Source organism: Crassostrea angulata, chromosome 8, assembly GCF_025612915.1.
Source record: "Crassostrea angulata isolate pt1a10 chromosome 8, ASM2561291v2, whole genome shotgun sequence".
In the NCBI taxonomy this organism is placed as follows: domain Eukaryota; kingdom Metazoa; phylum Mollusca; class Bivalvia; order Ostreida; family Ostreidae; genus Magallana; species Magallana angulata.
In genome coordinates this window covers 54,794,638-54,805,632 of record NC_069118.1, presented here as the reverse complement: position 1 = coordinate 54,805,632, position 10,995 = coordinate 54,794,638, and the positions used below count along the sequence as shown (strand labels likewise).

Here is a 10,995-nt window from a genome sequence, read left to right as displayed (position 1 = left end):
GATTAATTCGAGGCACTGAATCTGGTACTGAATGTTTTCAGAAATAATTTTTAGAATAACTATTTTATGAGAAGTCAATTTTCACGACTAAGTTTTCGCTGTCGAATATAATTAGTTGATTTCTTAAGCGCGTATGTTGATGAACAGTCCCACTCAACCCGAGAGCCCCTATTTTTTTAGTAAGTTAGAAAAAGATCCAAGTCGAGATTCAAAATGGCGGACAGTTGTGAGCCTTAAAACGTTGATTTTATAGTGTAGAGGGTAAACGTATATTAAGACTTTATCATCACTCGTCATTAACAAATTTAAATTAGATAAGGAGCGTCTATGAATAAAATCAGAATAAATATACATGTAATCAACGTCGGATAAAACATCAATAGCTACATCTGTACTTCTTTCAACCTTTACACTAGAACTATTATCGTGAAATAAAATTGCAAGACAAAAATATCAATCAAAAAGAACTAAATGTATCTAACATTTTAAACAGTTTTATGGTTTTTCTATTCAAAATCATATAATATCATAGTACATTACGGACTCATAAAGATACAATAGCAGATAATCGGGAAAAGTCTATTCAATAAATTCCATCTGACTATGCAGAAGCAAATCAAGAAATATGGAAAGGGGGGTCTAATCGAATAAAATTAATACAAATAAAATTCAGTGCTATGTTATCTTTTATTTTTAGAAACGGAGTCTTTCAAACAATTTTACATTTTGGAAAAATTCAACAAAAATCGCAAAATTTCATCATTAGAAGGCACATCCATTAAGTCCTGCCAATTTTTATCTACCCATGCATTTTTGAGTGTTTTAGTTTTGGTAAGGGTTATTTGTATAATTGCTAGTCTAGTCTAGTTAATTAGTATATCGAACAATGAGAACGCGTCTCTATACATGATTAATTAAAAATTCACCGAAGAAACAAAAATAAAATATTCAGAGTGATTACTATATAGTATACAAGAAGCAATTTAAATAAAGGTCTAAATGATTGGATGTAACTAAAAGGGAAGATAATTCATCTGCCTAATAGATCGCACCTGTGTAATACAATTGTACAAGGAATTGCCGTTGCCAGACACTTGATGTGACCTCTGCGGTTGCAAGATCATATTCAGTAAAGTTTGAAAAGTGGACATTTTTATTAAGGTTTACATTTAGACCCTTTTACGATATACTTATTTGTTACAAGATGTCTGATTCTTGAGAAACATTTAATCAATAAAATAAGGTTGTCTGGTTTTTCATGCAAGTATGAGGGTAGCTAGTTTTGCAAAAAACAAAAACAAAACCTAAAAACATAATCCTCATTTTTATCTGCAATGCTGCTACCAAAATAAAGGGACATCTAACCATAAATTTGCACATGCTTCTTAATCTTTGGATAATTGATAATTATCCATTAAGAGCTATTAAAAATTTCCGCAAATTATTAATATTGTCAACCAGAGAGTAACACATTGGTCTGGGACAATAGAATACGGTAATCTGTCCCCTGTTCATCTTCCAGGCATTAAATGATTTTGTTTTGCTTCAGACTTGAATGTCTCGACGTCATTGGATGAATCGCGTCACGTTATTGCCTTATACATTTCATTTCACGGCGGGCGTCAAAATTTATACGGCATTATGGCGGACGTAACTTTATTTGAGCTGGTTTTTAAACAAACATTCAACCATATCGTTAATTGTTAAGCTCCAAAATATTTAGAGTGACCCCATCCCCCTTTGCCCGTGACGTAATAAAACGATCCTACAATGGCATCTAGGTTTGCATAGACGACAGACGAGGAAGGTGAAAAATTAGAGAATTGGCGCTATATATTATCTTTTGTTGTTTACATATCATGACTTTAGGTCCTCGACAAAACAAAACACTTATTAAGTTTGTTACTGACTGTTTACAAAAAATTGCCTCGCCTTCTACGGACTTTACCGACCCCACAAATTTCTGTAAACAGTCAGGCAGTAACAAATCTAATAAGAAATAGTATAATAGTACATGTACAATGTACGTGAAACAAAACTACTTTGAGGTTTGGTCCTGGGGTTGATCGTCAGTTCGTTGTTCAAAGACCGTGGAGTTCGCGCTCTCAAGGTATCTGTTTTTATGATTAGCCTATTGTTCGTGTAAATAATCAGGGCAAAATCGACACAAGAAATGGAGAGAGGTCAAACATACTTAAAGCAACATGAGCTGCAATTTTTTTGTTAAAACCTGTTTGAAAAAAAAAATGTTATTTTTTACTAAAATGACAAAAAATATCATGGTTTTTAAATTTCTGTTAGCTCTGTTTTGTGTGAAAAGCCATTAAGAAGTCTAAATTAGAACAAAATTGAATTATTGTCGTCCTGTACAAAAATTAATCGGCTATATATTCCTTATAAGTGAAATCTTGCTCTTGACAATTAATGATTTTTACAAAATGTTTTTACCATAAAAGTTTAAGTTACAGGCAGACTTACCATACTAGCAGGTTTTTGCAGCAAAATAAAATTCTAAAAAATACAGCACATATTGCTTAAAAAAAACTTTTCTATTATAACTACTTTAATTATAGATGACATATAATTTTTATTCTTTATCATAGCTAATTAATGCATCAGAATTCGGCTTGCAAAAGTAAATTGCAAACGTCGTTTAACTAAAAACAATTACTCTATCGTGTATATTTCTGGCTTGCCAGTTCAAAACTTTCTAAACATCAATCGGTTTTTTTTAAATAAAGAAGAAAATACTAAGTGGATGTTAAGTGGATGTTAACAAGAATCTGTGTTTTAAGTAATGTTGTTTTTAAATGTAATTTTCTAAATTTTCAACATCCTTAAGATTAGAGAATTAAACAGCGGGCGCTGAAGGCGGTTTTTCTTAAATAATAATAGTTTTTATGAATATATTATAGTGTTTTTTTTTTAAAAAACACCTTTAAATATGCATAATAAGTATTGAATTGCATGTCCCTAATTAAGAAAAGTGGGCTTTTCCAACCCTAGAGGCCTAGGGGATCCAACCTCTGGGCCGGGGGGGGGGGGGGGGGGGGTCCAACCCCTCTATAGATCCGCCAATGATATGCTTCAATTATTTGCACGATTTATAAATAATTACCTGTATTTGAACGGGAGCGAACCTTTCAGAGCGAACAAGTAATCGGGTGAAACCACCCAGTCCCTTTTATAGAGACGGAGCACCAGTCTACAGACAGAGTGCAGTACAGACGACATTGAACTTTGTGGAGTCGGGAAAAAACTACTTCTTTGGCAAAAGAGGTATAGAGACCTAGACCTACACATCAAGGAGTTTGATTTTATACACCAAAACATATGTAAGTAGTTTTGAGAGAATTGCCAAAAATATTACTGCCCCTCAAATGCATGAAGCATGATTTCATTGCAACTTTTGACTTGCATATCATTATCCTAAATTATGAGAAAGATAATATAACCTTAATTTAACGATTAAGATTATTTTAACTGCTCTTCAACAAGTAAACCATTACACGGATACAATATATTGAATACACCTGGAATGTTTGGGATTTGTGTTTTATGTAAACAAATCACGTGATTTTATACAGGCCGCCGACTAGGAAGAGTAAACACGAACCAGGAAGATTAAACATGGATATTGCCGCCATAATTTGAGTTGTAGGCCTTTATGAGGTGCGTATATTGTTATATGTGCGTCTCAGTATCTGTTTATTTGACTGAGTTGGCAAAACTTAAGGCCTAAGAACCTATGATCAAGGATATTTTGAAAATTCTCCGGACCTAAATAAAAATGAAATAATCAGGTTGGGGCCAATCGACCAAATAGGATATTAAAGCCCGTTTGGGATATAACATCCCAAACGGGATATAAATTTAAAGTGCAAATAATAAAATAGTTGATTTTGAATTTTTGATATTAATCTGCATTAATGTGTATTAAATGCATAACGTTTTGGTTTAAAAAGTTTTTTTTATATATTATAGTTTAAAAAATTAATTTCCAAGAAGTTTAAGATAAACTGAGGGGTCGATCTTTGTAATTGGACGGTTACAGAAAAGGTTGTTTACCAAAGGGTGTTATATTTCATCTATTTTAATGCAGATTTTTATCAAAAATAAAAAAAAAAAAAAACATTTATTTTTTTATTTTTTGCACTTTAAATTTATATCCCATTTGGGTTGTTATATCCCAAACGGGCTATTAAACGGGTCCCAACCTGACAATAATATTAAGCCCACTCAGTTTGTAGTCTTTTTTTCACTAAGCATGCTAAACATGAACATTTTGAAAATGGTTTTCGAAATGAAGTCACATGTGCTCATTTAACAAAAAAGAAATCGCTCAGCTACAGTTTATTTTTTTTACATTTTGCAAAGCCTTCTCCATGTTATCAATAATCTTGGTAAAGTCTAGATGCTTCGAGGTTACATAGGTAATCATAATAATGCCGATATTTTATTGACGTTAGAATACCCTTAACACTAAGCACAGCGAGGCCTAGTGGTAATATTTTCTAGCTCAAGGGCACTGTCATATTTTTGCCATTTGATTAACAAAGTTAACTCAGTTATTGAATTGATGTAGTCATCGAGCTAAATTGTGAAATTTAATGAGATCAACTGAATGCATTGTACGTAAATTATACATCCATAATGTCCTCATCTTAAGTGTACTGACTACCATAAATAAAGAGGCAACTTGATAATAAAGCAAATCTTTATCAAACCATTGAAAAGCTAGTATTAGTATGCTGAATTGATGTGATTTATTGGAAAAAAATACATGTGTTGATGCTATGAATAAACAAACAAATCAAACTCAGTATATGACAAATATCACTCGAGTAAATATATGCTATGTGTTCTTGTAAACAATATTTTCACTTATGCTCTAGTAAGTTTACAAATATGACGAAACCCATACTACTAGCATATCACACAATGCAAAAATGAATGACCATATATGTATGCCTATGGTAGAGTGCACAAAACATCGCATGCAAACAATGAAACCTTAAATTTCGATATTATCATACAATAGAAATATGTTACGATGATACAATGTACTTGTATCTTTAAATTTATATACACATTTCTAGATTTATCACTCGTGCCAACATACTAACATGTTACTAAAAATTCATCTTCACAGTTGAACACTTTTGATTACACATTTATACCTATCGTTTATACATAACTTTCTGTTCTAAACAATACACATGCAGATTTCATGTTAAACTTACCGAACTTAGAAGTTTTCTCTCGTACATGTAGAAACAAACATAGTAAACATGGTAAATGTAAATGGTGTTCAGCACAGGGACTAGGAAAAATCTAAGTTAATACAAATTAATTAATTTAAGTTAATACAAAAATATATCTTTTAAAAAGCTACAACATGTATTTAAAAATATAGTTACCAATTTAAGCCAATTAAATACAAATTAAGGAAAAAAATATTGGGTTGCAAGCCAATTAGTATTGAAACAAATATTTGTTTACAGTCTTTAATGTTCAATTGTGTTTGAAAGTATTTAATGCAGTAACAAGTTGAAAATTTTGTTATTTGATGCAAGATGATGGAAACATTTCTTCAATAACTTTTTAGCTCACCAGAGCTGAAACCTTAAGTGAGCTTTTCTGATCAAAATTTGTCTGTTGTCGTAAACTTTTCACATTTTCAGCTTTTTCTCTAAAACACTGGTCAGATTTCAACCAAACTTGGCACAAAGCATCACTGGGTAAAGGGGATGCAAGTTTTTTTCAAATGAAAGGCAACACCCTTTTTAAAGGGGGGATAATTGAGAATTATTGAAAATTTGTTGGTATTTTTCAAAAATGTTCTGCTCAAAAACTATTCGGCCAGAAAAGCTTTAATTTGTGTGAAAGCATCCTAAGGTAGTGTAAATTCAGGTTTGTTCAAATCATTGGCCACGAGGGTTGGGTGGGGCCACACTGAGGGGATCAAGTTTTACATTGTATATGTATAGAGATAATCTTTGAAAATCTTTTTCTCAAATACTATTTGGCTAGAAAAGCTTAAACTTGTGTGGAAGCATCCTAAGACGTTGTAGATTTAAATTTGTTCAAATCATTATCCCGGGGGTAGGGCAGTGCCACAATGGGAGATGAATTTTTACATATAATATATATATAGAAAAAAATTAAAAAATCTTCTTCTAAAAAACTATTAATCAAGAAAAGCTTAAAGGTGGATAGAAAGCATTCTCAGATAGTGTAGATTCAAGTTTGTTATACTGTGGTTTCATTAATATTCGATGGATATCAATTTTCGTGGATTTCGTTGTTAAGTTGATCCACGAAATTAAGTGTTTATTGAAGTGCAATTTCTATAAATATTTTGTGTTAATAGGGTTGTTTTTTGTCATTTTTGTTATCATAGGGATACATATTTCTTCATGAATTAACAGTTAAGTTGAAAAAAAAAATGGATTTTACAGAATAGAAATTGGTTTGTGTACTCATATTAGGATAAGAAAAAATAGTGCAGTTGTTATTGATTGAAAATGAACGGTTAAATATATACATGTAGCATCATTTTCCACAATAGTAAATAAGCGGGGGTATCAATTGCGAGCTTGCTCATAGCATCTCTAAATCATGGTTTCCAGCGGTCGGTAGGGTTCGGCCACAATGGGGGGATGAATTTTTACATAGGTATAGAAAATAATCTTAAAATCTTCTTCTTAAAATCTATTAGGCCAGAAAAGCTTAAACTTGTGTGAAGGCATCCTCATATAGTGTAGATTCAAATTTATTTAAATCATGGTCCTTGGGGATAAGGCGAAGCCATAATGGGGGGATTCATTTTTACATATGAATATATCGAAAAAATCTTTCGAAATTTTCTGGGAAAGTTTTCAGCCTAAAAAGCAGTAACTTGTATGAAAGCACGAGTTATGCAGATTAAAAGTTTGACCAAATCATGATTCCCTAAAGAAAAGTGGGCCACAAAGTGGGGGGGGGGGGGGGGGGGGGTATATAGGAATAGAGTAAAATCTTCTTTCAGGTACAACAAAAGGGGCTTAGTATTTATCATAAAATTATGTGGATAAAAATTGGCAGATTTTTTTTTTAACTTTTGAGCAAAATCTACTGTTCTTAGATGTCAAGATTTTTTTTTAATTTGATACTGTAATGCTAATTTGAATCGAGTTAAGGCCATCATTGCTCAAGGGAGCGATGTGGCCCCTAGGCCACTTGTTTAATTCACCCTACTTATATATAATTACATCATTTTTGTTTGGTAATTTTTCAGAATATGAACAAAGGTATCTGACCATGGACAAGCACTGGGCCCAGGATGTGTTACGGTGTCGTCTCTGTGAGACCCCGGGCCCCCCTATGTACTGTGACATTTGTCACATACATCTGTGTAAAGCCTGTGTGGGGGGACATCTCTCAGATCAATCTAAAGAACACAACGTGCTGCCATTTGAAAAGAGAGGATCTACTCCCAAATGTCCAAAACATTACACAAAACTATGTGAACTTCATTGTGAACAATGTGACATTCCTATTTGTTCAACATGCGCTTCCTCTGAAAAACACAATGGCCATAAATTTATTGATATAACTAAAACTATGGATAACAAGAAAGAAATAATTCAAAAAGATATAGAAGAACTAGAGAAATCCATTATCCCAAATATCAAGAGATTGAATCCATTATCCCAGTCCAGAAATCTGCATTGAATGAAAACTCACAGAAATTAACAACAGAAATCGACAATCATGGACAAGATTTCCACAAAGAATTAAACACCATTATCAAAAACATGAAATCTCACGTGGAGGAAATGGACACCAAACACCTAACTGTCCTTGATAAACAAGAAGATGAAATTAAACACACCATTTCTAAAATCACACTGACCATTGCTGAACTGAAGACGTTACTGGACTCCAATGATGTCAGCCGTGTCTCTGCCTACAAATCCAGGAATGATGAATTCAGAAGAGTGCCTCCTAAACTCACAGTGTCCTTACCAAGTTTTACCCCTCAGAAGATCAACAAAGAACAGCTTTATCAACAGTTTGGTTCTTTGTCAGCGTCATCTATCAAAACAGAAGAACATGGCTACACACTGGAATCTTCTGGTGTTGAGTCCTCTCCCCTGAACAGAACGCTCATTGATGTACCACGGATCATCACACAGATAGACACAGAGTATGATAACTCACTCTTTTACTTTAAAAGTAATCCATTATGCAGTGTGTCCTGTCTGAGTGATGAGAAGATATGGACGCGTGGTGGTGACAAAATCATGAGACTCTACAACCTCTGTGGGAAACTAGTGAAGTCAGTCCAAACCAAGTCAGGGAACAATCCACAGGACATAGCAGTGACAAGGAGTGGGGATCTAGTTTATACTGATTACAAAGATAGAACTGTGAACATAGTGAAGAATAAAAAGATACAGACAGTAATCAGAATACGGGGGTGGAGACCTCGCTGTGTCTGTAGTACCTCCTCTGGTGATCTCCTGGTTGTCATGAATAGTGATGATAATAAACAAACAAAAGTTGTGTGTTTCTCTGGCTCCACAGAGAAACAAAGTATTCAGTACGACGACAAAGGACAACCTCTCTATTCATCTGGTCGGTACAACACTAAATTCATCAGTGAGAACAGGAACCTAGATATCTGTGTGTCAGACAATAGAGCCCGTGCAGTAGTGGTGGTCAATCAGGCCGGGAAACTCCGGTTTACCTACACTGGTCCTCCCTCTACTACCAAGGGATCATTTGGTCCACACGGCATCACAACAGACAGCCAGGGTCGTATCCTGACAGCAGACTATACCAACCAGTGTATCCACATCCTGGATCAGGACGGACAGTTCCTCCGCTACATTGACAACTGTCATTTACGTGATCCATTTGGTTTATGTGTGGACACCAGAGACAACCTCTTTGTGGCTGAATACAGAACAGGTAAAGTGAAGAAAATACAATATGTCTAGAACATACACATGCAGCAGTGTAACATTGTATTTATGTATTACATGTTGACAACTGACTATATATTTTACTGTTTGTGTTTAAAGTTAATTACCTTCATTATATAATTGGTTTATATTTATGATTAATAAATATCCTCATCTATTCCTTACATGTCAGTAATACTGTGTAGTTTCTATATGTGAATCATAACAACAAAGTCATTGTTTTTCTGCATTGATTTAGCTCGTAAATATTGTACATTTGTTATGTCCAATCAAACTATATATGTACATGTTTGTAAATAATATTATAGATTACAAATAGAAAACATGCTGTATAATATACTTTGTATATCAAGGACTAAAACAGTTGAATGTTTGAAAAAAAAATGACTTAAATCATGTTATTCAGTTAGATGAGTAAATCCTTGTGTATACTATAATAAATAATTTGTATACTACTATGTGAACTTGTTTAATTCAATTATATTTTGCTGACCTTTATATAACTGCAATTTAGGTTTTTAAAAGATAAAATGGACATTCAGATTTAATTGGATGGAGCAAAATGTCTGAATGTTGTAAAGTCTGTAAAATTTAATTCTCCTTAAAATTTAATTGAGACTATGTCGATTGTTGCATCTGAGATGGAAAAGCCCCATCCTGTTTGTCAATGGTCATGTCCCTTCTAAGAAGTGAGCTTTCTTCTTAGGTTGTGGATAGATGATATTTTGTCATCAAACCCTCATACCGACTGACCTTATATTGTTATAGCATGACCCCTGTCGATTTCCAGTTCAAAGGGTTGATAAATCAATAGATTATGTCAATAAATGCCCAATGTATTTTTAAAAATTATTTTTCCAATTTAAGTGTTTACAATGCTTCACTACGACATATTACGAAATTTACAAACATCTTTACTTCTAGAAGGTGCGAATATTGTGTTACAAAATATAGAGGGTATTTGTAACAAGCATTTGAATGACGTGATTTTTAATAAGCCAAAACAGACGTAGGGCGGAGATTTAATCTACAGAATAGTTGGCATTGAAGTTCTAAATAAGATTTTGATGCAAACAGCAGTTAGTAACAATATGTTAGAAGTTCTAATGTTTTAGAACTACATTCTGTACAAAAGTCAATGCATGTTTGACTAGATATTAAATTATTGAATATATTATTTATATTCTAATCGAAAAAATTAGATATGTTCGTATTCTCAGGCACGTAGAAAGTGGAAGGGGGCGTCGGTGGGAGCAGAACCAGAACAGATAACTCTGCCGGGGGGGGGGGGGGGGGGAGAGGGGTGGATACTAGCTACTATCAGTGACCTTAAATTTCACTTTGACCTTCAGTTTGCAATATTTATGTAATTTCTATACATTTTCTTATGATGACAGAGAAGTAAATGGGATTTATTAATTGAATTATATAAATAACGTTTAGTAATTTAATTGTCAGTAGGCAAAATTAGTGTAAAACCCGCACCCCGATAAAGACATACTATGGTACGCCAAATTCACAAAAATGACAATTGTTATGCAGTTGATGAACTACAATACTACAATGAAATGTAGGTTTTGTTTAAAATGTTTTTTGGACCAACACTGCCATATAACCCGAAAAAATCACATTTTAGTTTGTGATAATTTTAAATTGGAGCATCCAGTTTTAATTAAACAGATTTCAATTTTTTGTTCAAAAAAATAATATCATATGATAACACATTTAAGAAAAAATATTTCTACTTGTTAAACTTCCTCATTTAAAAGTTAAATTATGAAGAAAACTGTGTGCCCCTTCTAGCCCTTTACTAGTATTTGAAGAGGCAGTCCATTTTCTAGCTGTCAATAAATCTAAACAACTCTTGTTCTCCATGTTACAAAATATTTACAAAAACAATCTTAAGTGTTTAAACAAATTGACATTAAGGCCTGGCCTCATAGCTCCTCAAAGGGAAGTTTTACCAAATTTTTTGGATGGAATATTGTCAGCAGCATTATTATAGAATTTGTACTTTGAAATA

At 33.2% G+C, this 10,995-nt stretch overlaps 1 pseudogene; it reads left to right on the top strand.

Moving 5' to 3' along the window:
- The first annotated feature begins 3,195 nt into the window (after positions 1 to 3,195).
- On the top strand, positions 3,196 to 10,223 carry LOC128159464 (uncharacterized; annotated as a pseudogene).
- Positions 10,224 to 10,995: the final 772 nt, after the last annotated feature.